General features: G+C 41.5%; 1 protein-coding gene across 3 annotated transcripts in view; it reads right to left on the reverse strand.

Annotated features, from left to right (window-relative positions):
* sgcd (sarcoglycan, delta (dystrophin-associated glycoprotein)) overlaps window positions 1-23856 on the reverse strand; it is a 250164-nt gene that overhangs the window by 177771 nt on the left and 48537 nt on the right. Inside the window, exon 1 of one of the 3 annotated variants that reach the window (XM_077592723.1) lies at window positions 18271-18399. The exons of the other annotated variants lie outside the window; for them this stretch is intronic. The gene's annotated coding sequence lies outside the window, so the exon portion shown is untranslated. Of the gene's footprint in view, window positions 1-18270; window positions 18400-23856 lie in introns of those variants that run through there. 3 annotated transcript variants of the gene reach the window in all.

The raw sequence follows: 23856 nt of genomic DNA on the forward strand, positions 1-23856 counted from the left end.
GGGACAGAGAGAGAGAGTGGGGGATAGAGAGAGAGAGGGGAGACTTTTTGCACGGCAACGTGCTCGTAACATAACATAAACAAATTTAAATGAACTTGGATTACGATACAGACACACACAAAAAGTTAATCTAACCTTACAGTAAACTTTATTCTAATTTTGTTTTACATTTGGCTCTATTTGCCCCACCTCCACCCTGACTTTCATCTGCAGCTAAAAGGAACCTATCGGGGGTTGTTTGCTTTTGTCTTCCCTTCTAAATATTCCGAAAATGATGCACACAAATGTCCTCACAATAGGATAATGCACGACCACTAGCCAACGAGAAATAGTATATACTACTCTCGTATTATCAAGGAAGCTCTGCCATTCTTCACTGACTAGCGGTAAAAAAAAAAATGAAAAAAATGCAACGCTCCGCCCAGTGTTCGGAGAGACATTACACGAGGGAGTTGCGACGGGAAAATCAGTGCCCATGATGTTCTGATGAGCAGCCTCTCTCGTCCGCTGTATCTATCAAATGTCTATCAAAATGTGTCTCATATCTCAAGATAAATATTTGCTCGAAAATTTACTTGAATCTCAAATTTCTCGTATGTCGGGCACTCGTATGCCGAGTTATTACTATACTCCAATAGTTGTCACTTTCGAACAAGAAATAAAAGGGGAAAAAAGCAGGGTGGAATTTTGTTTTATTTCATGTGTTCAGAAAATCAGAGAGAAAGAGAGAAAGAGAGAAAGAGAGAAAGAGAAAAAGAGAGAAAGAGATAAAGAGAGAAAGAGAGAAAGAGAGAGAGAGAGAGAGAGACAGAGAGAGAGAGAGAGAGAGACAGAGACAGAGACAGAGACAGAGACAGAGACAGAGAGAGAGAGAGAGAGAGAGAGAGAGAGAGAGAGACAGAGAGAGAGAGAGAGAGAGAGAGAGAGAGAGAGCGAGAGAGAGAGAGCGCGAGAGAGAGAGAGAGAGAGAGAGAGAGAGAGCGAGAGAGAGAGAGAGAGCGAGAGAGAGAGAGAGAGAGAGAGAGCGAGAGAGAGAGAGAGAGCGAGCGAGCGAGAGAGAGAGAGAGAGAGAGAGTGAGAGAGAGTGAGAGGCCCAGGTGACATTGATCGGCCTTGTCCGAAAACAGAGCAATTTGGCTAGCGAGCATGGCGGGACGTCGAGGCGGAGCAACGAGGAAGTTGAGATTCCATTTAAGTCCGGGCAGTGGGCTGACGTTGTTGTTGTTGGCGCTTATTTGATAATAAAACTTGCTCGGTGAATTGGACGGCAGAGAGCACCAGCAAATGTGGATTTTTCTTCTTCAGAAATGAGAGCCCCATGCGACATTACGGCGAATGAAATCAGCCTTGTCTGGAAACAGAGCACTTTGGTGGGCGAACATGGCGGGATGTCGAGGCGGAGCAATGTGGAAGTTCAGATTCCATTTACATTCGGGCAGTGGGCTGACGTCGTTTCACTTATCCCAAAAAAGAGCTCCTTGGACGGCTAATTGATGGTTGGACGGTGTGGAGGACTGAAGTGGAAGTTTAATTTCTCGCCCGGCGGTCTGGTGGCGCATGCCGACCGGCGGTCCGGTTGCGCATGCTAGCCGCATTGGCCAGCGATCCCGCAGTGCATGCAGGCGGCGAGCCAGGTCTGCCCCGCGACCCAGCCCCAGCTGGAACAGGCAGCAACAAGTTTTTTTGGAAGCGGATGCCTTCCCTTACATTTTTATTCAAAGATTAACTGAACGTTCGGATCACCATCATCATGTGTGTGTATGCTGCTGCCTGGCTTCATGGTAAAAGCAAGGTTTAATCAACAAGTTTGACCGTCCTCATGGTTTAAAAAAACAGGAACAAAGCCTATGTTTTGACAGATTCGTTATAACAGACAATGGTGTTTTTTAAGTTGTTTTGTTACCTGCCATGTTTAGTCAGGTGAGTACAGTAATCCCGCAAAGGTTGCACACAATGGACCAATGGCCACAAGAGAACAAAGGACTTGGACTAACACTTTACCTGTATATCAAGCGGAGAGGAACTTTTTTCACAGCATTTAAAGTAGTTACATTTTAAAATTTATACATTATATTTAGATATTAATACATTACAGTGTTTTGACATGCTTATAGCTGTAATATTTAATAAGTACACACTTTTTTGATAATTGTAGTTGTGCACTTGTATTTCTGTATGGGGCCAAAACATGTATTGTGGTAGTTATAATGGAGCTGATCCTACTTCGCGTTTTTTTGTTTATCGCGGCCATATCAGTTCTACATTAACCATGGTATTCGAGGGATTACTGTATTATCCACTCAGAATCTGCCCAGCTGATGGAATGCTATCTTTTGGCTCTTGCTTGGATAATTCTTTCTTTTTTTTATATTGCATTAAAGCTGGAGGATACGCGCATTCACACACATACTCACACATACTCACACATACGTATAGTGTTGCCTAATTACAGCTGGAGTGTGAATTAACGAGCAGGTCAGGGCAGGTTAATGAAGGGTGGCGCTGCTCTGCTGCGGGCTGAAATCAAAAACAGTGGATCTGAGTGGGGCCTCCAGTTTGGGCTGCCACTATTTAAATTAGCATGTGCTGCAATGGTGAAAGAGGAGTCCAAAATATTGCTGCTGAACTTTACTTGCGCTCCTTTTTTCATGGTGACAAAAATAAAATATACACAGCAAGGAGGTGGCAAGAGACTAAAATGAGGGGGCAATTCTCAGATTAATGTCTACCTAACAATTTGTATTTGTTATTTGTTTGTAAAGACGTCTGAAGCTAATTGACTACATAATACTGCTAACACCGACATGCACCATATGAGGCATCTCTTTAACCCTTTAAAGCCCACAGCCCTAAATAATTGACAGCAACAACAACAAAACTAAAGAATAACTGCAGCAACATGACATATTTACCAGCCTAATTGGTCTAATTAAGCATGAGTTGGTAGCCCTCACTCTTGATTTCAAATTAATGGAGTTGACGATGAACTGAGGCAAACTGAAAATATGTAAAAGTAAAACTTATTCTTTGAGTCCATCTCTCCTTAATTGGTTCTGTCTGTCAGACACTGTCACCCACATCTGGAGTCAAAGAGAGGCTAATATTCACTCTGAACACAAATTAGTGGAACACAGCCTTCAGGTGTCTGCCAGTAATTAACACTTGCACCACAAAGAGGCAGAAATAAACACATTGCTTTCTTTTAGCTGCAAGCAACAAAAGAGACCCGAGGAGATGATAATTTAGTACTACCTGGGAGGTAGTTATTTGAAAGGATCCAAAACATTTTCCCCACAATGGCTCTGTGTACCAATGAATCAATTAATTGTGAACTAATGGATATTTTAATTAATCAGCACCACTTTTTAAAAATGATCAATCTTTTAGAGCCATTGTTCTACTGATAAATTGGCAACCCTGGACAATTACAGAAAACATTTCATTGGGAAAATAATGGTAATGAGCTACGTCTACTTAGTCAAATTGGTTCATTTTGCTTAGCGCTTATCCTCACAAGGGTTGCGGAGGTGCTGGAGCCTGTCTCAGCCAACTGTGGAAAGTAGGCAAGGGAAACTCTGAATTGGTTGTCATACAACCACAGGGCACAATAGGACAAACAACCATTCACACACATTTTTTGTGAGGATCTAGAGTGTTAAACCTGCTGACCATGCATGTTTTGGGCATGTGAGAGGAAAGTTTGGAACCCACTGGGGATTGAACCGTGAGGCGGACACATTAACCACCACTAACACCTCACCATGCCAACCCTGGTTCATTCATTCATTTTCTGAACTGCGTTATCCTCACAAAGGTGTAGGGGTGGTGAAGCCCATCCCAGCAGACTTCGGGTCAGGACACAAGGAGACGGACAACCATTCACACTCAGACCTAGAGGCAATTTAAAGTATCCAATCAGCCACAATGCATGTATTTGGAATGTGGGAGGAAACCGGAGTACCCGGAGAAAACCCAGGCTGGCCCGGGGAGAACATCCAAACTCCGCACAGGTGGATCGACCTGGATTTGAACCCAGAACCACAGATCTGTGAGGCCAACGCTTATCCTCAAAACATAGTTGCATAGCAGCTGAAGGCAAGCTATTAGGCAGCACATAATACACATAATAGCTTGTAACTCTTTCAATGACAACAGATAAAAATCTGTCATCTGGAATGCAAATGTGGGGATTCCCAAGGGTGAAGCTATCACTTCCAGGACTTCAGTAGAAAACTCAGCAAGGCATTGGCGCATTGACCATTGCCTACATAGCATTTACTTGGATAGAAAAACCAAGAAAGCATCAGATAATCAAAGGACATTTTTTTTTATCTTTAGGTTTTAAAAACTGGATATTTTTCATAAAGATTTTACCTATTTTCCACGACATTAAAAGTCACCAACACTCTTATTCTTCTTGTTTAAAATACCACAAGATGAATATGTACTGGGAACACAATTATTTTTTGTTATATTAGGTCTGACAGCTGTTAACTATTTTTTTGTCCCTACTTTCTTTTTCATTCATTCATTATTCATTATTTTCCGTACCACTAATCTTGACAAAGGTCACCAGGGGTGTGCGAGCCTATCCCAGCTAAATGTGGATCACACTGAATGAACACAAGCGGGATAATATGCAAACTCCACACAATGAGGGCCCACATGGGTTCGAACCCTCATTCCTACAACTGTGGGTTGACACACTAACCACTTTCCACCAAATCCCCCCTAATTTCTTTAAAAAATATTAAGAAAAATAATACAGCAAACTTAACATTTAATTACAAGACGATGACATATGAAACAAACACAGGCAAGACTGCAATGTTTATTTGAAATTGCTACATGTCAAAAAAATGGCACTAACATAAATGTACATGTAGAAGCAAACTAACAGTTTGTGAGGTTTGCATTCGCTTTAAAGAAGACTAACCTCCAAATCTAAGACATATTTATCCGGTGCAGAAAGGCCCATATGGCAATATAAGTCTTATATGTATGCCGGGAAGTTGAGGCTGCAGAGCGTGTGAGAGTATTAAGTGCGTTATCTTAGATTTTGATGTATCCGGCACCGGCAGCCCAGGATGGCGCCAGTGCAGAGTGGAGACTCACGAGGTGTCACAAACTAAATCACTGAAAGCCACAAAAAGAAAGTAGCAATAAGATACTCTTTTGTCCAAGCAAAGGCCAGTGTCACAATAGCAGCACTAACATTCAAAGCCAGATAAAACATTTGAGAACAACAGGCTTAGGTATTTATTGGGCAACTACAACAAATGGTTATATACCCATAAACAATACAATTAATTACAATAAACTCCACAGGTGTTTTCACGTAATCTTGTATGGATGTTGTCATATTGTGGTATTCATTCATTCATTAATTTTCTGAACCATTTTATCCTCATTATGATAGGGGGGCTGGAATCTATCCCAACTGACTTCAGGCCAGAGGTAGGGGACACCTTGAATCGGTGGCCAGCCAATCGCAGGGCACAAGGAGATAGACAACCATTCATGCATACACTCATACCTAGGGGCAGTTTAGAGTGTCCAATCAGCCTATCATACATGTTTTTGGAATGTATGTTATCTTTTATCCTGGGTATATGTCTCAATTGTTTCTAAGTTTAAGACCTTTTGTGACAAATAAGGAATGTTGGCACAGATAAGGCATAGTTCCCCTTGGATATTAGAGTCAAGGATTTAATTTTCAGGAGGAGAATTTAGTAGGGCGGCCCGGTGGTTGAGTGGTTAGCGCGTTGCCCTCACAGCGGGAGTCCTGGTTTCAAATTCAGGTCGGTCCACCTGTGTGGACTTTGCATGTTCTCCCGGCCTGCGTGTTTTTTTCTCCGGGAACTCTGGTTTCCCTCCACATTCCAAAGACATGCATGGTAGGCTAATTGGACACTCTAAATTGCCCCTAGGTGTGAGTGTGAATGGTTGTCCGTCTGTTTCCTTGTGCCCTGCGATCGGCTGACCACCAAATACAGGATGTCCCCTGCCTCTGTCCTGAAGTCAGCTAGGATAGGCTCCAGCATCCCCCGTGACCTTAATGAGGATTGAAAATGAAAAAAAAAATGTTTTGGGCGGCCCGGCGGCGGAGTGGTTGGCGTGTCGGCCTAGCTTGTGTGGAGTTTGCATGCTCAACCTGGTCCTGCGTGGCTTCCCTTCTGGTACACCGGTATACTCCCCCTTTCCAAAGACATGCATGGTAGGCAGGTTGGACACTCTAAATTGGCCGAAGGCATGAGTGTGAGCGTTATTGGTTGCCTATCTCTTCATGCCCTGCGATCGGTTGGCCACCAATTCAGAGTGCCCCCCCGTGCCCGAAAGTCAGCTGGGATAGGCTCCAGTACCCCCGCGACCCTCGTGAGGATAAGGCGGTTCATAAAATCAATGACTGAATGAATTTACTTTGGTAAAATGATCAACCAATATTGATCCATATAAAAACTTAAATTTTCTTATGATAAGATTTGAAAGACTTTCAGACAGAAGATAATGTGCTTTAACTGGTCAACCAAACCATGGCTCTTCCATTGATTCATTCATTTTTCGAGGCTTTTTTAAAATCGTATTGTGTCGAATGCAAAACATCTTGGTCCTGTCTTGGTTACGTTGAGTTTTCGTCTTGGTCTAGGATAGTTCTTGTAGGTCTTGTTTGTTTGTGAACCCATTTCGGATCTTAGGATTTAGATGATATACGTATATGCAAGTAGACTCTACATGAGCAGGACACTTGCCTTCAATATTCTAAGGGTTGTCGGTTGTGAGTATTTTGATAATGTTATTTATATGTAGCTTCTCTGGCGAATTTCGCCTGGGAACGATTTTTTTTACGTTAGGAATTTTCTGTAACTAACTATTTATGTCTATCCAAGATGGCGGCGCGCATGGGTGCAGCGGCTCAATGCTCTCCAGTTTGGTGTCGTTCGTTATTTACTAACATCTGCGAGGCAAACTTTTTCCACAGTCGCCAGGATTTAATTACTCTCGGAAGGAGATGCAATATATCCATCACAACAGACTACCAACGGACCTACGATATCTCCGAGGACATCTCGAGACCTCCGGGATCTCCGTGGATAGTCAGCCCACTCAGAGTACGACGGAGGCGGCGAAGGGAAAGAAAGCAAACGCGCGGATGCCGGGCGGGCCTATCTGCTAAGCTAAGGCAGCAACCACACCGAGCACCGCTTCCGAGTATCTTTTTGCCAACACCAGATCCATCACCCACAAATTGGATGATTTGGAACTTCAGATTGCTACCAACAGCTTTGTCAGGAACTGTAACATTATTCTCATCACGGAAACGTGGCTACACCCGCAAATCCCCGACACTGCGGTATCGCTAGCTAGCCAGACGCTATTCCGAAACAATCGTTTGAAAGAATTAACAGGGAAAAGCAAAGGAGGGGGACTTTGCGTGTTCATACACAATGAATGGTTTTGCGACAGTAGGATCATTAACACTCACTGCTCCCCGGATTTAGAGCTATTGGCGGTACGGTGCAGGCCCTTCTATCTACCTAGGGAGCTAACGGTTTTCATTGTAATGGCTATCTACATCCCACCGGATGCTAACGTTAGCACGGCACTTAGCCTCCTGCTAACGGCTGTAAACAAACAGCAGCTTGACCACCCCAATGGAGTCTTTATTGTCGCTGGTGACTTCAACAAAGCGTGTTTAAAGACTGTTCTTCCTAAGTTTATCCCGTACGTGAAGTGTCACACCAGAGGAGATAAAACTCTAGACCATGTTTATTCTAATATTCCCTCACCTGGCTGGATCCGACCATCTCTGCCTGTCCCTCACCCCCGCATACACTCCACTCCGGAGGCTAACAGGGCCACAAATAAAGATAATAAAAACTTGGCCCGAGGACGCCCTTTCTCAGCTGCAGGACTGTTTTTCCCGCACTAACTGGGAACTTTTCGAACACCACAACCTCCAGGACTACACAGACACTGTACCTTCCTACATCAAAAACTGCACGGACAACGTCACTGTTAATAAACGGATACAGGTTTTTCCTAACCAAAAACCCAATAAATAACCCAAAGAAGATGTGGCAGGGAATACGACATATTACCATTTACAATGACAATAATGTCTGTTAACGCAAATGCCTCACTAGTTGAGGAACTGAAACGTTTCTTTGCTCGCTTTGAGACTGACTAATCAGACCCAGTCTCAACACCCCCACCACCACCCTGCAGCAGTACACTGAAGCTTCAAGAACATGAAGTGAGACTGGTAATGTGGTCTGTGAACATCAGGAAGGCTGCTGGCCCCGACGGAGTACCTGGGAAGATGCTCAAAGCCTGTGCTGACCAGCTGGCTGGTATTTTCACAAACATTGTTCCCTGCAACAATCCATCATTCCATCGTGCCTGAAATCTGCCACCATTATCCATGTCCCTAAAAAGTCAACCATTGACAGCCTGAATGACTATAGGCCTGTTGCACTCACGCCTGTGATCATAAAGTGCTTTGAAAAGTTGGTCGCCCGCCATATCAGGAATACAATCCCTCCCTCAGTTGACCCTCACCAGTTTGCTTAAGAGCAAACAGGTCCACTGAGGACGCTATAACCATAGCTCTAAACACAGCACTGAGCCACCTGGAGCACCATGGGAATTACGTGAGGATGCTTTTCATTGACTATAGCTCAGCCTTCAACACTATAATACCGGACAATCTGGCTGAAAAACTCTCCCACCTTGGACTATCCTCTTCCATCTACTGCTGGATAAAGAACTTCTTAACCAACCGACCACAAACTGTTAGATTTGGTCCCCACCTCTCTTCCTCCATTACACTGAGCACTCGCTCCCCTCAAGGCTGTGTACTGAGTCCTCTTCTGTACTCCCTGTACACATAAGACTGTACACCAACCCACCAGTCTAACTCCATCATCAAATTTGCCGATGACACCACTGTGGTCGGAATCATCTCAGGAGGGGACGAGTCGGCCTACAGAGATGAGGTCAACAAACTGTCTTCGTGGTGCTCGGTTAACAATCTCACACTGAACACCACAAAAACTAAATAAATAATCCTGGACTTTTGCAAACACGGCACAGATCTGGCCCCACTCCTCATAAATGGAGTATGTGTAGACATGGTCCAGTCCTTTAAATTCCTGGGGGTCCACGTCATGGATAAGCTCTCCTGGTCTACAAACACCACGGCAATAGTGAACAAGGCCCAGAAATTACCATTTCCTCAGGGTACTCAGGAGGAACAACTTGGACACTAAGCTTCTGGCAACCTTCTATAAAGCCACTGTGGAGAGCATCCTGGCATACTGCATTACAGTGTGGTACACTGGAAGCACGGCAGCAGACAAAAAGGCCATGCAGAGAGTGATTAACTCTGCCCAGGAGATCGTCAGCTGCTCTCTGCCCTCACTGGAAAACATTGCCATCCCTCATTACCTCAGCAGAGCCGGGAACATTGTCGGGGACCCATACCACCCTGGTCACAACCTGTTCCAGCCTCTGCCCTCTGGCAGATGCTACAGGTCTCACAAAGTACGCACAAATAGGCTTAAGGACAGTTTTTCCCACAGCCATCATGACTCTGAACTTGCGGTAGCACGACACAATCCCTTCTGTGTAATAACTTCGGCGTGAGGTAACATGAAGGACGTTGGGTGGTGATCTGCCTCCTACTGGCTGACTGAAGGTAAGTGAGGAGACAGTGGGAGGTAAGTGATCAGTTTTTTTTCTTTGTTGGCATCTGCCCTTCAGAGGCTTTAAGGTTAGATTTCACCTTGATTTTTTTTTAAATGGCGGTTTCAATATGATAGTTGCAAAAACATCAATCACGGAAACTGTGACATATTTGGCCATGAGTCAATAAAAATTGTTAAGCTGTGAAGAGTAAGGAAGTGAAATGAGCCTACTCTTTGAAAAGAAATAAAGAGAGAAGAGCAACTGGAATGTAATAAGTCAAGAAAGAGTGAGTCTGATTGATGGGGAGTCAGAAACAGACAAGTTGAGGCACAACTAAACTGCTTGAAGGCTTTCTGGATGAAAAGCATCAATAATCCTCGTCCTTTTCTCGCTTTCCTCCGACTTGCCATCCTTCAACCTCGGGATGTTTTTTTTTTCCGACGGCCCGGCTTCAGAGGATTTTATCATTCTCGCACCGCCCCTGGGGACTTATTCCGCTTTCAAATCATTGATGCTGATTACCTCAGGCCCTGTCATATTGATTTTTGAGATTTATTGTGGCTCAACTCCCCTACAAAAGGTCCCCTGCCCCAGCATCCCCGAGCTGGCGCACATTTGTTAAGCTCTGCCCTCTGCTTGACAGAAGTACACGCCAAAACTCCATATGCACACACAAACACACATACTAGCGCAAAATAGCTTTCCACAAATCATACACTTAAGGTATTTTCTACAAAGGTCCATTATTTGATGTTCCAAAGCAACAGGGAGTCTTGGAACTTCTCTAATATGTTATTTTGCACTTGCAGACTCTCACAGGAGATATAAATCACCCACAATCCCTCACTTTAGCAGAGTCTACGAGCCTGGATCAAAATATGACATGGCACGTGTGGCATTTGTTGTCTTCAGGTAAGGCTGCGCATTGCATTTAGTGATGGGGAATCCGATATTATACTAAATTTCAGTACGATAACAAGGGCAGTGATAAATATCTGATTTAATTGGGAATGTTGTATTTATTATATGAATTATATATGCTGACAAGTAGTAATACTTCCTTGTAAAGAAGAAAATGACATTAGACATCATTATTTTGTCACTCTAAAAGCACTAATTCCGAAGATGAAAAAACCCAAACATATAGCATACAGCAATGCAAATGCACCATTTTTTTAAACTGTGAACACAATTTATGCTGCCACAATTAAAAGTGAATCTCATAATTCACTATTTTTACATTTAAAATCTTAGCTCTGCTGCAGAACTAATCAAGCACCTTCTTAACCAATCAGAAGAAATTTACTATGGGAGGAGGTGGGTGTATTGTTGAGGCTTTATTTAGCAAGGAGGAGTTAAAAAATGCTTCTTCTTGAGTCATAATGAGAAAAAGTAGAGAAAAAAATGTTAAGATTTGTTTGAGATTTAGGGCGTACATATTTCATGAGCAGTAAATACCGATGCTTTCTTAATTCATTTGATTTTGTTGTTTGCGAGAAAAAATATTGGCCATTCACTGGCTTTTCTGTCCATTTCAAGATTTGGTCATTCAAGTGTCAAAGTACCCCGGGTAAATATATATATATATATATATATATATATATATATATATATATATATATATATATGTATATATATAGTATATATTTTTACTTTTATTTTAAAGAAAGAAAAAACCCCTCTTTTGACAAGTTATGCCGAGAGGTGGTGTTTATCAAATATATTTGTACGCAACAATCCCATCTACAGTTCAAAGTCCATCCAAGCACCTCAAATGCCAAGATGTCTTGCTGCTACGTGTGCGGGCGACAGGCCGATTTATCATGGCGGCATGGGGCTGTGCAGCCTTGGGTAGGGGTTGGGTTGGCTAGGTGTTTTGCTGTCTGATGGATCACGCAACAGAGGGTGGCCGTCTGGGAATCGTATTTAAAGTGGGAATTCCAATATTTTTATGCAATCCTGCTAATTACTCTGGCTATGTATTCACAATGACATGACACATACCAGCATGGTGCAATGGTGCTGGCATGCGGCGACTTCACAGATGGTTTGACCGTGAGCTATGAATATGCTGACATGAATACACAAGCGGATGAAAGAGGAGGAGGAAAGGAAGGAAGCCGGAGGGAAATGTCGGACATCTGCTCAAACAACCCGAAAAGAACATTACGAGTGACACTGCGGACTGCTACTAAGGTTAGCCTTTTTCATAGCTGCCGTATGGGGAGCTACCACATGTTTGACCAAAAGGTCAGTCGACATGAGCGGGTTACGAATTACGTGTCGACCAATGTGCACTATGCTTGCATAGTGGTTAGTACATACTGAAACTTAGCTGAAGAACATTTTTAACAAGACAAATTCTACTTTTCATGGTCAGACCATATGCGTAAAAAATCGTCAACCTAGGAAACACACACAACAGACAAAACAGTTACAGATTTAGGACATGAATGTACTGAAACCACGTCCCATGGTCTGATAAGACCATCTATAATAGGGGTGTCCTAAGAATAACTGTAAGCCCTCTCGGTCAAAGTGAATTTGATGTCTATATCCCTCAACTGCAGCTAATGAGTTAATATTACATTAATATGTTGACATATGTGTGCCCGACATACGAGGAATTTGAGATACAAGTAAATTTGAAGCATCTGAAAAAGGGGAGCCTTCAACAACAACAACAGAACCCTTCATTTAAGTTAAATTTATGTTTTCTCTCTGTCTCTCTCTCTCTTTCTCTCTCTCTCTCTCTCTCTATCTCTGTCTGTCTCTCTCTCTCTCTCTCTCTCTGTCGGTCTCTCTCTCTCTCTCTCTCTCTCTCTCTCTCTCCCTCTCTCAATCGCTCTCTCTCTCTCCTGTGCGCACCTCGCGTTGTACTGAATATACAGACGCTCCCCTACTTACGAACATTCGAGTTACGAACATTCGAGTTACAAACAACGGTACATACGAACATGTCTGCAAATTGTGTTTATGTCGAAAAATGTTCGTAAGTTCGATTTTGTATTTTTTTCCGAGTAGTGCTTCTTTCCGCCGCTAATACCGACGCCTGGCGCTGTGAGAGCTCAGCTCACCCAGCATCTACCTTCTTCTGCCCAATTCGTTGCAATGCGGGAGTGCGTGAACGTATCTCCAGTGCCCAAAGAACCTTTTTCATTTGTATCATTGAATATCTCGTGCATCCATTATTGAATATGGTTGGTGAAAAGCGAAAGGCTTCTATTGAGGGAGGTGCAAGGAAGAGGCAAGCCATTTCATTTGAAATGAGTGGCAATAATAACGAAGCTTGATGCGCGTTGCACGGGAATACAACTTGAATCGTTTGACCGTCAGTACCATTTATAAACATAAAGATCGAGCAGCAGGACCCAAATATTGAATGTTGCACAAAGTTTGCAAATCAATTGAATGATGCCATACAGTGCTACCGCATCATTTATGATGAAAAAAAGAAAGCTGCAATCGTCATTAGGTAGCTTCTTTCGGCCTGTTTCTAGTAAGTTTCTCTCTCTCCCTCTCACTCTCTAATGTATGTATACAGTACTGTATGTATTCTCTCCATTTTATTAAATGTTTTTTTCAGTACAAACCAATGCGTGTAACTTATACAAGACTTAAACATACAAATGCACTTATATAAACCTTCAATATACTTATATAGGCTTCAATATACGTATATAACCCTTAAACATAAATTATAATACAAAATATAGCACTGAGCAACTTACGAACAAATTCAACTTATGAACAATCGCTCGGAACCTAACTCGTTCGTAAGTAGGGGGGCGTCTGTAATGCCATTTTAGTATTTTTTCAGAGGGTGTCAACGAATTAATTTGTCTTTAGTTAATTTCTATGGGAAACGTTGATTTGAGATACGGTATTACCTCGACATACGAGTGGCGCGACATACGAGGAATTTGAGATACGGGTAAAATTCCTAGCAAATACTTTGAGATACGAGCATTCGAGACAGCCGTGAGAGGCTGTTTTCTCGCCGTATCTCCCTTGTGCAAAAATCTCTATGAGCACTGGGCGGAGCGTTGCATTTTTCCCATGTTTTTTTTTGGCGTTAGTCAGTGCAGAATTAAGGAAAACACAATTGATCCAAAGCAAGCCGGTGCACTGAAGGGTAGTGTGAAGAAAAGGCGTATGATGACAATCGATATTAAGCACGAAATAATCGAAAAACATGAGTAGTTTACGCGTGACTGAGCTGGCTCACCAATACGTCTGGAGAAGCAGGAAGTTCGCCTCGAAAGCCGCGGTGGAATACATTAACCTCTTTGGTTATTGCACAAGAAGGTTTAAAATTAGTGTAACGTAAGATTAAAACTTTTTTAAGTATGTGTGTATAGGAATCGAAGTTCATTTAAGTTCAATTTAGTTTCAGTTTGCTACGTTACGAGCGCATCCGTCAAGTCTCTCTCTCCTGTCTCCCATCAGCAAACTCCCCGTTTTATTTAACAATGCCTCATTTTATTATTAAACATCATAACAACTAGTTATTTTTTACTCTGTTAGTAGATGGTGAATTACAACCAATAAAAATCTGTTTTACCATCGTAATATCCTATTTTTTGTGTTTTTTTTCAGAGGGTGGGAACGAATTAATTTGTATTTAGTTCATTTCTATAGGAAACGTTGATTTGAGATACGAGTAAATCGACATAAGAGCCCAGTCCCGGAATGCATTAAGCTCGTATCTCAAAGTACGACTGTACGAGTAAATCGACATACGAGCTTGGTCCTGGAACGAATTAAGCTCGTATCTCAAGGTATTACAGTAATTGAAAAAAATAAATACATTTTAAAACAGGATTTTTTTGTTGATTAATTCTGATCCCCTAAAAACGTGATCGGCCCTGATTTTCCGATTACATGATCTATTTTATTCCGTATTATTCCACAAGCTTTAACTTGTCTGTCAATTAAAATCACCAAATTGCTACCTTTGTGATTAATTAAGGTTTTTACGATGACAGCAGCAGAACCGCCGTCGTGTAAACAGTTCCTCCCTCAGTCAGATGACGAAATTGCTGGAAATGAGGCGACAGGCATTTACTCACTTTACGACGGGATGCTCTGTGGATTTAAAGGGCTGGTTCCTAACAGGTTTGCTCCAAAATACAAGACATTAGACAGCTTTACTTTTAATATCTTTGAAAACAAAACATTTTTAGCGGTCATGACACATTCAACACGATAAACATTTTTTTAATGTGGACTGAGTCCCAAAAAGCAGCTGACCTAATGATTCGGAAAACAAATAAACAGTCATGCGGTGAGGAAGAGGAATAAAAATGAATGAATTCCTCGCAGGGGTCACTTTATGCCCGTTGGCGGCTCACTATCTGTGTGCGTGTGTGCCTGTGTGCGTGTGTGTGTGTGACAGTAATTGAACACTTCAGAGTTGAGGCAGGAGATCCAACACTTTTTTTTCTAACAACATGATTTTGCAGGATGCTGAATCTCCAAGAAAGCCTTCAGTGTGTCTAAAAGCCTACGTGGTATCTGAGCACCCGTTAGATTAGACTTCAGCTGCACACTACTGAGGAACTGTGCGGATAAGCTTGAAAGAGTGACTCTGCATATTCTCTACCTCGGTCACAGTCTGCAGAAGTTCCCTATCTTGTGGAAGACTTCCTGTGTGTGGTTCCAGTTTTTGTCCAACTTTACAACGTCTTTTTGAGTCTGTATCCGTTTTAGCTACCGCAACCAAGATTTGCTCCAAGCCGGCGGCGGTAGCTCTGTCCACTCTTGCTCGTTTTGTGTTTTTGCTGCTTTTCTGTCTTAATGATTTGATTTGGTGATTCTTAATGATCCCATTTACTTTGATTTGCTTTGTACTTTGTGCTCTTGCTTTGTTGTTTTGTCTTATCACCCTCTGCTACTGTCACAATTAAATTTCCCGAATACTTGATGAATAAAGTTATCCAATCCAATATTGTCTGTTTGTATGACATTTTTTACTGTGTGGCGATGCTTCCAAAAGCAAATTGTTTGTAGTGTATTTGGGTAAAAAGGTGTGCAGGGGTGACAAGCTGTGCCGAATATCAGTGACCCAGAAAGGCCCCAAAGCAAAGAAAGATGTTGATGGTATTTAAAATATAAAGATAGTGTTTGATATATTTTCTTATTTTGAACTGTTTCAGTACCATGGAAGTTGATAGTCAACTGTTCATATTCCTGCTCTGATTTTAAATGAGTTATTCTGTCATTCGCCGACAGCCCTCCCAATTCAAATGGACTGGGCATGCTTATACACACTGTCAAAATGGGGTTGGCTGTTCTGAAATGGATTCTACCAAATGAGTTATGGTGACAAATTTTCGCCCATTAGTTTTGGTTTACTGATCACAGTGAAGAATCTGGTTGCGATTCAAGTTGTTAGCTTCATTTTAAAAATGTATTTCCATTATTAGTATACTCTTTAACACAGTACAAAATGACCTTCATCATAGCTTTTTGTCTGTGCTTCCGCTGATTTTATCTCACATTATTTTCCTATTTGTAGCTACTCTATTTACGCGCTAATATGATTTGCAGTCACATATTGCATTAAATCTTGGAAGCAAATTAAATCCTAATGACAAGATTAAAACTGTTATGTGCCTTTCATGCTCGCTGACCGGGCATGCAAATGACTTGAGAACGTTTCTCATCTGCAAATGACTCACTGAATGCAAGATACGATCCCTTCAAGAGGGTCTGCAGCAGGTGGGAAGGAGGGGCTCAATGAGGCCCAGAAGCATTCAAAGGGTCCATGTTAATGACGGAAATCACAGTGTTTCAAAATTCCAAATGAGGGGACTTTTGTCTTCACCAAATTGACCTTGAGTGTTTGAACTTAAATAAGACTTAAATATGTGCTGGGCGATGTTGGCTAATAAGCTTAACCTCTTAACGCACCACTCCACTTCAGCAATAGGTTCACAATTTTTACATTATAACAGTAAAATACTAGCCACAACAAAACGACAAAAAGGGCAGTGTTTGTAAAAAAACTGCATTTTCAACTTGAGTGTATTTAGTGTTACAATTCATCAAACTCATTTCAAGTTGCTGTTATAGTATTACCTTCAATTGTCATGTATTTCCTGGTTTAATTACATTTTAAAGTGTATTTGAATGCAGTGACGGGCCATCAGGGCCTTCAAGGCCTTCTCTTCTGGCCTAAGAAATATCTGAATCATATATTTTATTTTGTCCATCAATACTTATTAAATAATTCCAAATTGTCTGTTAGCTTCCTTTCATTGCTTTTCCCCCTGGTTGCACTGCTTCCAGATGTGTGTTTTCATATTGAAGCATTTAACAAATCACATTTCAGCCATTATTTGTTGCCAGGGTCAGAAATCTGCCTCAAGGCCTTCACAATCAGTTCTGCAGGCTCTGCTGCATTAAACAAGCGTCATTTTTTCCAATCCAATATCCTGTTTTTGGTGTTTTTTTCAGAGAGTTGGTACGAATTAATTTGTTTCCCATTCATTTCAATGGGAAACTTCCGCTCGAGTTACGAGAATCTCGTCATACGAGCTCAGTCCCGGAACGAATTAAGCTCGTATCTCGAGGTACCACTGTATTTGTATTTAATCATGAAATGCTGCTAGGAAGTTGATTTTACCCGTTGAAGGCGCTACAAGAAAATGCACTGCCACTGTTTGAATGATTGTTAAAGAAATATGTCTACTGTATTTTCTCGCATATAAGCCACACATGTAAGCCACACCCTTAAAATTGTCTCAAAATTGTTGAATTTTACAATTTCTCGCGTATAAGAAGTCCCTTGATTCACAATTTTCTCATCTCATTTTCTGAACCGCTTTATCCTCATTAGGGTCACGGGGGTGTTGGCGCTTATCCCAGTTGACTCGGGCCAGAGGCAGGGGACACCCTGAATCGGTGGCCAGCCGATCGCAGGGCACAAGGAGATGGACAACCATGCACACACACACATATCTAGGGTGTCCAATCAGCCTACCATGCCATTGCCATTGCCATTGCACAGACAGTTAATAAGTGTGACTGTTAATTGTTACAGTGGTGACAGCGGGCGGGCCCACTTCATCTGCCAGCCAGAGATCCAATTGTAATTGCTCTATTAAAATTCTGTCACTGCGTGACGCCGGCTCACATTTTATTGTAACTGCATTACAAGCGCACGAGTAGATTTTCAATTTAGCGCCATGCCTTTCTCTCCGTACTGAATTACAACTGACACTAACATGTTACATACGAACAGGAGGTGTGGGGGTTGCGGACCCCCAAAGTGCAATTAGAGAGTGAAATAAAGATGTTTGTCTGGAACATGAGAAGGATATTTTACATACGATCACCAAGATCAAAGATAAAGGGAATAAAGGGAGCTAACAAATGACAGGATACAAAGCATCATTGGGTTTAATAGCTTTAGGAAGAGGATTCAAACCATGGTGGATAGCTATTTCATGTCAAAGCTGAGCAACAGTTACAATATATTTGGGGGCTATGTTCATGCTTAAGGCATCTTTGGTAATAGAATCACTTGGCACCCGCTCTAAAAAATAAAAATGAATAAAACATTTCATCTCATCTCACCGCTTAGTCCTCATTAGGGTCGCGGGGGGTGCTGGAGCTCATTCCAACTGTCTCCGGGCCAGAGGCAGGGGACACCCTGAATCGGTGGCCAGCCGATCGCAGGGCACTAGGATACAGACAATCGTGCACACTCACACGCATACCTAGGGGCAATTTAGAGTGTCCAATCAACCTACCATGCATGTTTTTGGAATGTGGGAGGAAACCGGAATACCCGAACATGTTCCATGTTCCACGCAAACGAGAACATGCAAACTAATCACTCGCGCCACCGGGCCGCGTCTTCCATGTCAGGTTTTATTTTGTTATTTATTACTAATTCCTTGTTATTTTCTTGAATAACAACTAACCCTAACCCCTCCTGCCTTAAGTATCAAAAAGAAATTGAGCACTCAAGCGCACTTGTCCATTGCCTGCCTCCCTGCATTTTGTCCAACTCAACGTTCCACGCTCGACATCGCCAAAGACGTAACACAGTTCATTCATTCATCTTCCATACCACCCATCCTCGAAAGGGTTGCGGGGGTTGCTGCAGCCTAACCCAGCTGTCTTCGGGCGTAAGGCAGACTACAACCTAGACTGGTCGCCAGTCAGTCGCAGGACACACAGAGAGACAAACGACCATCCGCATTCCCAACCATACCCCCACCTGCAGGAATTGAGCCCGCCCCTGTCTTTACCAAAGTCAGGCGAGTGAACCTCTACTCCACGAGGTGGCCGTAACACATTTCTTATTTAATATATTTTGTAACTGGGAAAAAAACAACAACACACTTTTAATGACCAACAAAACATCAATGAAGCCTGTGACAAGCAAATGTACAAATGTTCTGATCACAAATAGAGCAACCACAATTGAATTTACCTGATCTTTTTTTACATTTAAAATTTGGGCTCTGCTGCTCATCAAATCAGCCGACCACTAAAGCTAAGGGAGGAGGTAAAGGCTTCTTCAAGGTGACAACAATTTGGAGACAATTATTTTTACCCCAAAAAAGTTAAAATAATACATGCAAAAGTGAAGCAGAAAATCACAGTTTTGGTCTAATGATCATCAGGACAGTTAAATATTATGGAATATTAAGAGTCATTGTGTTTTTTGCATTATAAGGCGCAACTCTAAGACTTCTATTTTCTCAAAAGTCGGCAGTGTGTCTTATGTATGGATTAATATTGGTTGATCATTGTATGAAATTAGCTTTAGCACAGCTCCATCTATTGGCTGTATAACACAATCCCCTACTGCTACTGCTTCTTATAATCTGGTGCACTTTATATATATACTATAATGAAACAAATTTTAAAATAGGCCACTATTTGAATTTGTTTTATAATTTGGTGCGCCTCATAATGCATTACGCTTTATAGTGCGGAAAATTCGGTACTTTTTAGAAATTGCTTAAAATAGGGAGGACCATCCTAGTACCGATAGATGATTATAACCGTTGGTGTATGATCTTGTAGAAGACTCAAATTTAAAAAAAAATGTGCTGTACTTCAACATTTTCATTTAGATCTAATTTGAGCCTTCTGGTCACGTCACATCAGTGGACCTCTAATTTCAGTTTCCCCCTGAAAATCCATCAATGGCAAGCAGTGCTCCTTTTGTTATTAACCTGCTGTGCAGGAGTGCCAAGTTGGTAACAAGCTCAAACCTCGCAGGGATGGTCTTGCATTGTTAAGAATTATACTATAAAAGAGTTGTGCTGTTAACCGAAACTCAGTTGCTTGGCTATAACTCCAGTTAAAATATTTCAGTTCTGGACATGGAAAAAAAGTGTCTATAGATAAAACTATTTAATTCATTAGCTGACAATAAACCCATTTTTCTGGGAGGAGTTGGCAGTAAATATTGTATTAACAGCACAGCACTTAAAGTGATAGATGTCTGATGAATTTTAACTCGGACAGCTGGCAGTGACCATTCCCTTCACCTAATTAGTTAAGAATTTTTAAAAAGAGTCATTTTCATTGAGTGGATATGACACTTACCAAGAAACAGAATCATCCAGCAAGAATATGAAGCACCTGAGCCTCAAGTGTCATCAAAGTTTTGCTACAAAGGAATTTGAAGAGTTACAGTAAGGCTTAAGGGTCAAGAGTTTACAAATGTATGACTCAAACAACTTCTGTTTTTCAGTTCAGATCCTAGTTAGAGAACAACAAGTTGTTCAAGATATACTGAGATATTGAAAAGTGTGCATTTAAAAGTTCAGAATAGGTCAAATAAGATTCACCTGTAAAAGTCAGAGCACATTTTAGGTTAAATCTAAAAGTCCCATATCTATTTTCTGGTGAGTAGTGTATAATGAGTAGTTGTGAGTAGTGTATAATCAATGGGATATTTTAACAAATTGTCACAGTGATCTACACCTACAATATGCACCTCACACGAAATGGAAGACCTGTGTCCATCCTTAGTTTTCCATTACACACTGTAGAACAAATGGGTAAAGTGTGGCGTTGAAGAAGATTAAAAGCTCAGAAAAAAAGGAGGAGGAGGCACCACCAGGACATTGTTTACACAGAGACTTGGGAGGCGAGAGGTGGCAGAGCGAGGCCGATCTTTATTTACACAGCGGGATTTACGACGGACGAGCCGTGTGGCGTGCAGAGGCACGGTCGGCCACATCATTTCAAGCTTGAGTGCCTGCTATGCCATCAACTGTTTCGCCCCCTCAACCCCCACCAACACTATAGGGACCCCCCACCTTTTAGAAAAGAACACAAATGTAGAGTAACAACAAAAATGTGTGACCTTTTCTGCTATGTAGAAGTGGAATGTGATCCATGCGTTCATTTGCGCATCTTAGGCAACATTCAAAATACGGACTTTTCCCATGCTTGAGTTTCACAGTGGAATCTTTGATCATTCATGATGGGCCGCGTGCCACTCTCATAAACTGCATAACTTTTAGGAGTTCCCTACTTGGAATTCAATGGGGTCAAAATTGAAACTGGATCAAAAGGCAGCACCTGAATTTTAATGGTATTTCCTTGACAGGTGTAGAATTTTTAGCAGTTTGACAAAAGGTAAGGCAACACTGATTAATGATTTTAGCAACAGTGCCTCGTAGTCAAGAGGACCTGGTTTTGAATAGCTCAGGTTTTCGCAGGGTATTCTGACCTACTCCCCATAATCCACACTTATTGAAGAATCTACTCACTCCACAGGTTAATTAAAAAAAATACAATGTCTTTGCGCATATGTGACTCTTATCTGTCTTTTCCATGGAGTGTGAGTGTGGGGAAATAACTCAGGCAGTGTTTCTGACCTTGCTTTATAAAAACAAAGTAATGGCCCTGGATACATCGCTTCTTGAAAATTAGGGTCGTCCATGGAGATTACCATCAGTTTCCCATGCCATCATTTCACAAATTTATCCTATAACAAAATCTGAAAACACTGCTAAAATGATGCAAACCTCCATACATGCAAAATGTGCAGTGTCATACCTGTCAACTCACGTTTTTCCCATATTTTATGTTTTCTGTCATTTTAAATTGTGTACGCCAAATATTAACTTTTGTACGGGATTTTTTTAAGGACATTCTTTGTAAAACCGATCTTGTTTTTACCCATTTTGGCTGTAATTCGGACCGTCTCGGTCACTGGTACCAGACAAAAACGTCATTGTCGACTGCTAATATTGTCATGCTTTAAGCATGATATGCGCACGCGCATTCCCCTTTCACCCTTCCACATTTTCACTATATTTATATAGTGATAAATAAATATATATAGTATATAGCAATGTACCCAGACAGTCAAGCTGTCAGTGTCATACTGCAACATCTCCAGAATCTTGAATTTAGTGCATACTGATTAGGCAACCCATCAACTATGGAGAAAATGTTAGACTTTCAGGTGCACCTTATGTGAGTGAATATGTGTGGCATTGCATTTGTACAGTTTTTTATCGCTTAATAAGGGGAATTACATTCATTAATAAGTGGAGGAATTGGCCGAGGTTGACAGGATGGAGTGTATGCATGATATTCGGCTTGGCCAACGTCATCGCAGGTGATTTGTGAATCAACGAAACTTTTGCTGATGGGTTGTAGTGTCAGGCAAAAGCAACAGACATAGGACTGTTTCATATTCCTTTATATCGGGTTGCAACTGGCACGCACACATGGAAATTTTCACATGCACTATTTGTCGCCAGAAGGTAGGCGATTTTGGCCTCTTCACGCTGTTACGTTGGTAAAAAAGATTTTGACACAACATACGACAAGCACAAACAAATAATGGTGGACAAAGGCACAGAAGAATCCACACATGAAGCGATCCGGTTAAGAAAATGTTGGCTTGAAGGCAAAAAATAAAATTAAAAAGCCATAACAGCAAGTAGCGATTGGGACCATATTTCCTTCCAAAGCTGCTCATGCTTGACAAAAAACTAATCGTGCATCACTCACTACAATTTGAGCATAATTTTCCATTGCGGTGAATGCTTATCTGTCTATCTTATGTGCCCTTTGATTGATCTTGCGACCAGTTCATGAACGTTTTCTCTAAAGTAGCAAGATTAAGCTCCATCAAATGTGCTGCCTGAATGAAAACAAATATGGTAAAAATGGATAAACTGTCGAACTGGTTAGATAGAAAGATAATAAATTCCAGATCTGTAGGTGATGGCCATGTTACGCTTGCAGAAGTGGTGATGTGTAACAGCACAAATCCAAGACTACCAGCTAACCTTATTCAAAGTTTTGGTTGTAAACTTACCAATCAAGAATCAAAACACTTTTTTAACGGCATGTTCTTTTTTGGTCACTGTCTCAACAACAGGATTATCTGGTTTGTGCAATCTGACTAACAAACAACTATATAGTGAAGTAATTTTAGGGAAATTGTACAAAACAATGAACTATTAAGCCCAACTGCACATTTTTCTCCAGAGGACCAATAAAAGGAGGGTTTGTATTTTTTGTCAATTAATGGTTTATGTTTTAATAATTTTGAAAGTAGTACTTTAAGTATGTGGAAGGGGATATTTCTCTTTGATGTGGGCACTGGTATTTGGAGCGTCCACCAGTGGGTGCGCAACCGGTATTGCACGCAGTTTTTTTTTTTTTGAATTATATGACTAATAGGCTTAGAGGCCTGATCTTGTTGAAGGACAGCCAACAGACGCTTGCGAAGGTTACTGAAAAATAATAGACGCAAGCTTCTAATAGAATCTGTGTGTCCTCACATCCAGTCTGACTTCCTCCAAACAAAAACATTCAAGGGCGGCGGTTCATCTCGTCTGAAAGTCAATTGAGGAGTTGAGAGGAAGACTTTGGCTTATCTGGGTATGATGACAATTAGGCTTTTGTCGAGTCAATGATGATGACAAAGCCTATGTCCGATTATTATTATAATTATTATTATTATTATTATTATTAAAATGAAAAGTCCACTCATACTAGGATAGATGTTCGTCACCCCCAGCCCTACCCATTCCTGGAACAAAAGGCAACACGCAGCAGGAGGAAGAATTTTCAAATGAGGAAAAGAATGGGTTTCCCAAAATATATATTTTTTTTTAATTGACTATTTTTGAAGGGTCAGGGAACTTTTAAGCGTTTAAAGTTGGG

This window comes from Stigmatopora argus, chromosome 22 (assembly GCF_051989625.1).
Source record: "Stigmatopora argus isolate UIUO_Sarg chromosome 22, RoL_Sarg_1.0, whole genome shotgun sequence".
Classification (NCBI taxonomy): Eukaryota; Metazoa; Chordata; class Actinopteri; order Syngnathiformes; family Syngnathidae; genus Stigmatopora; species Stigmatopora argus.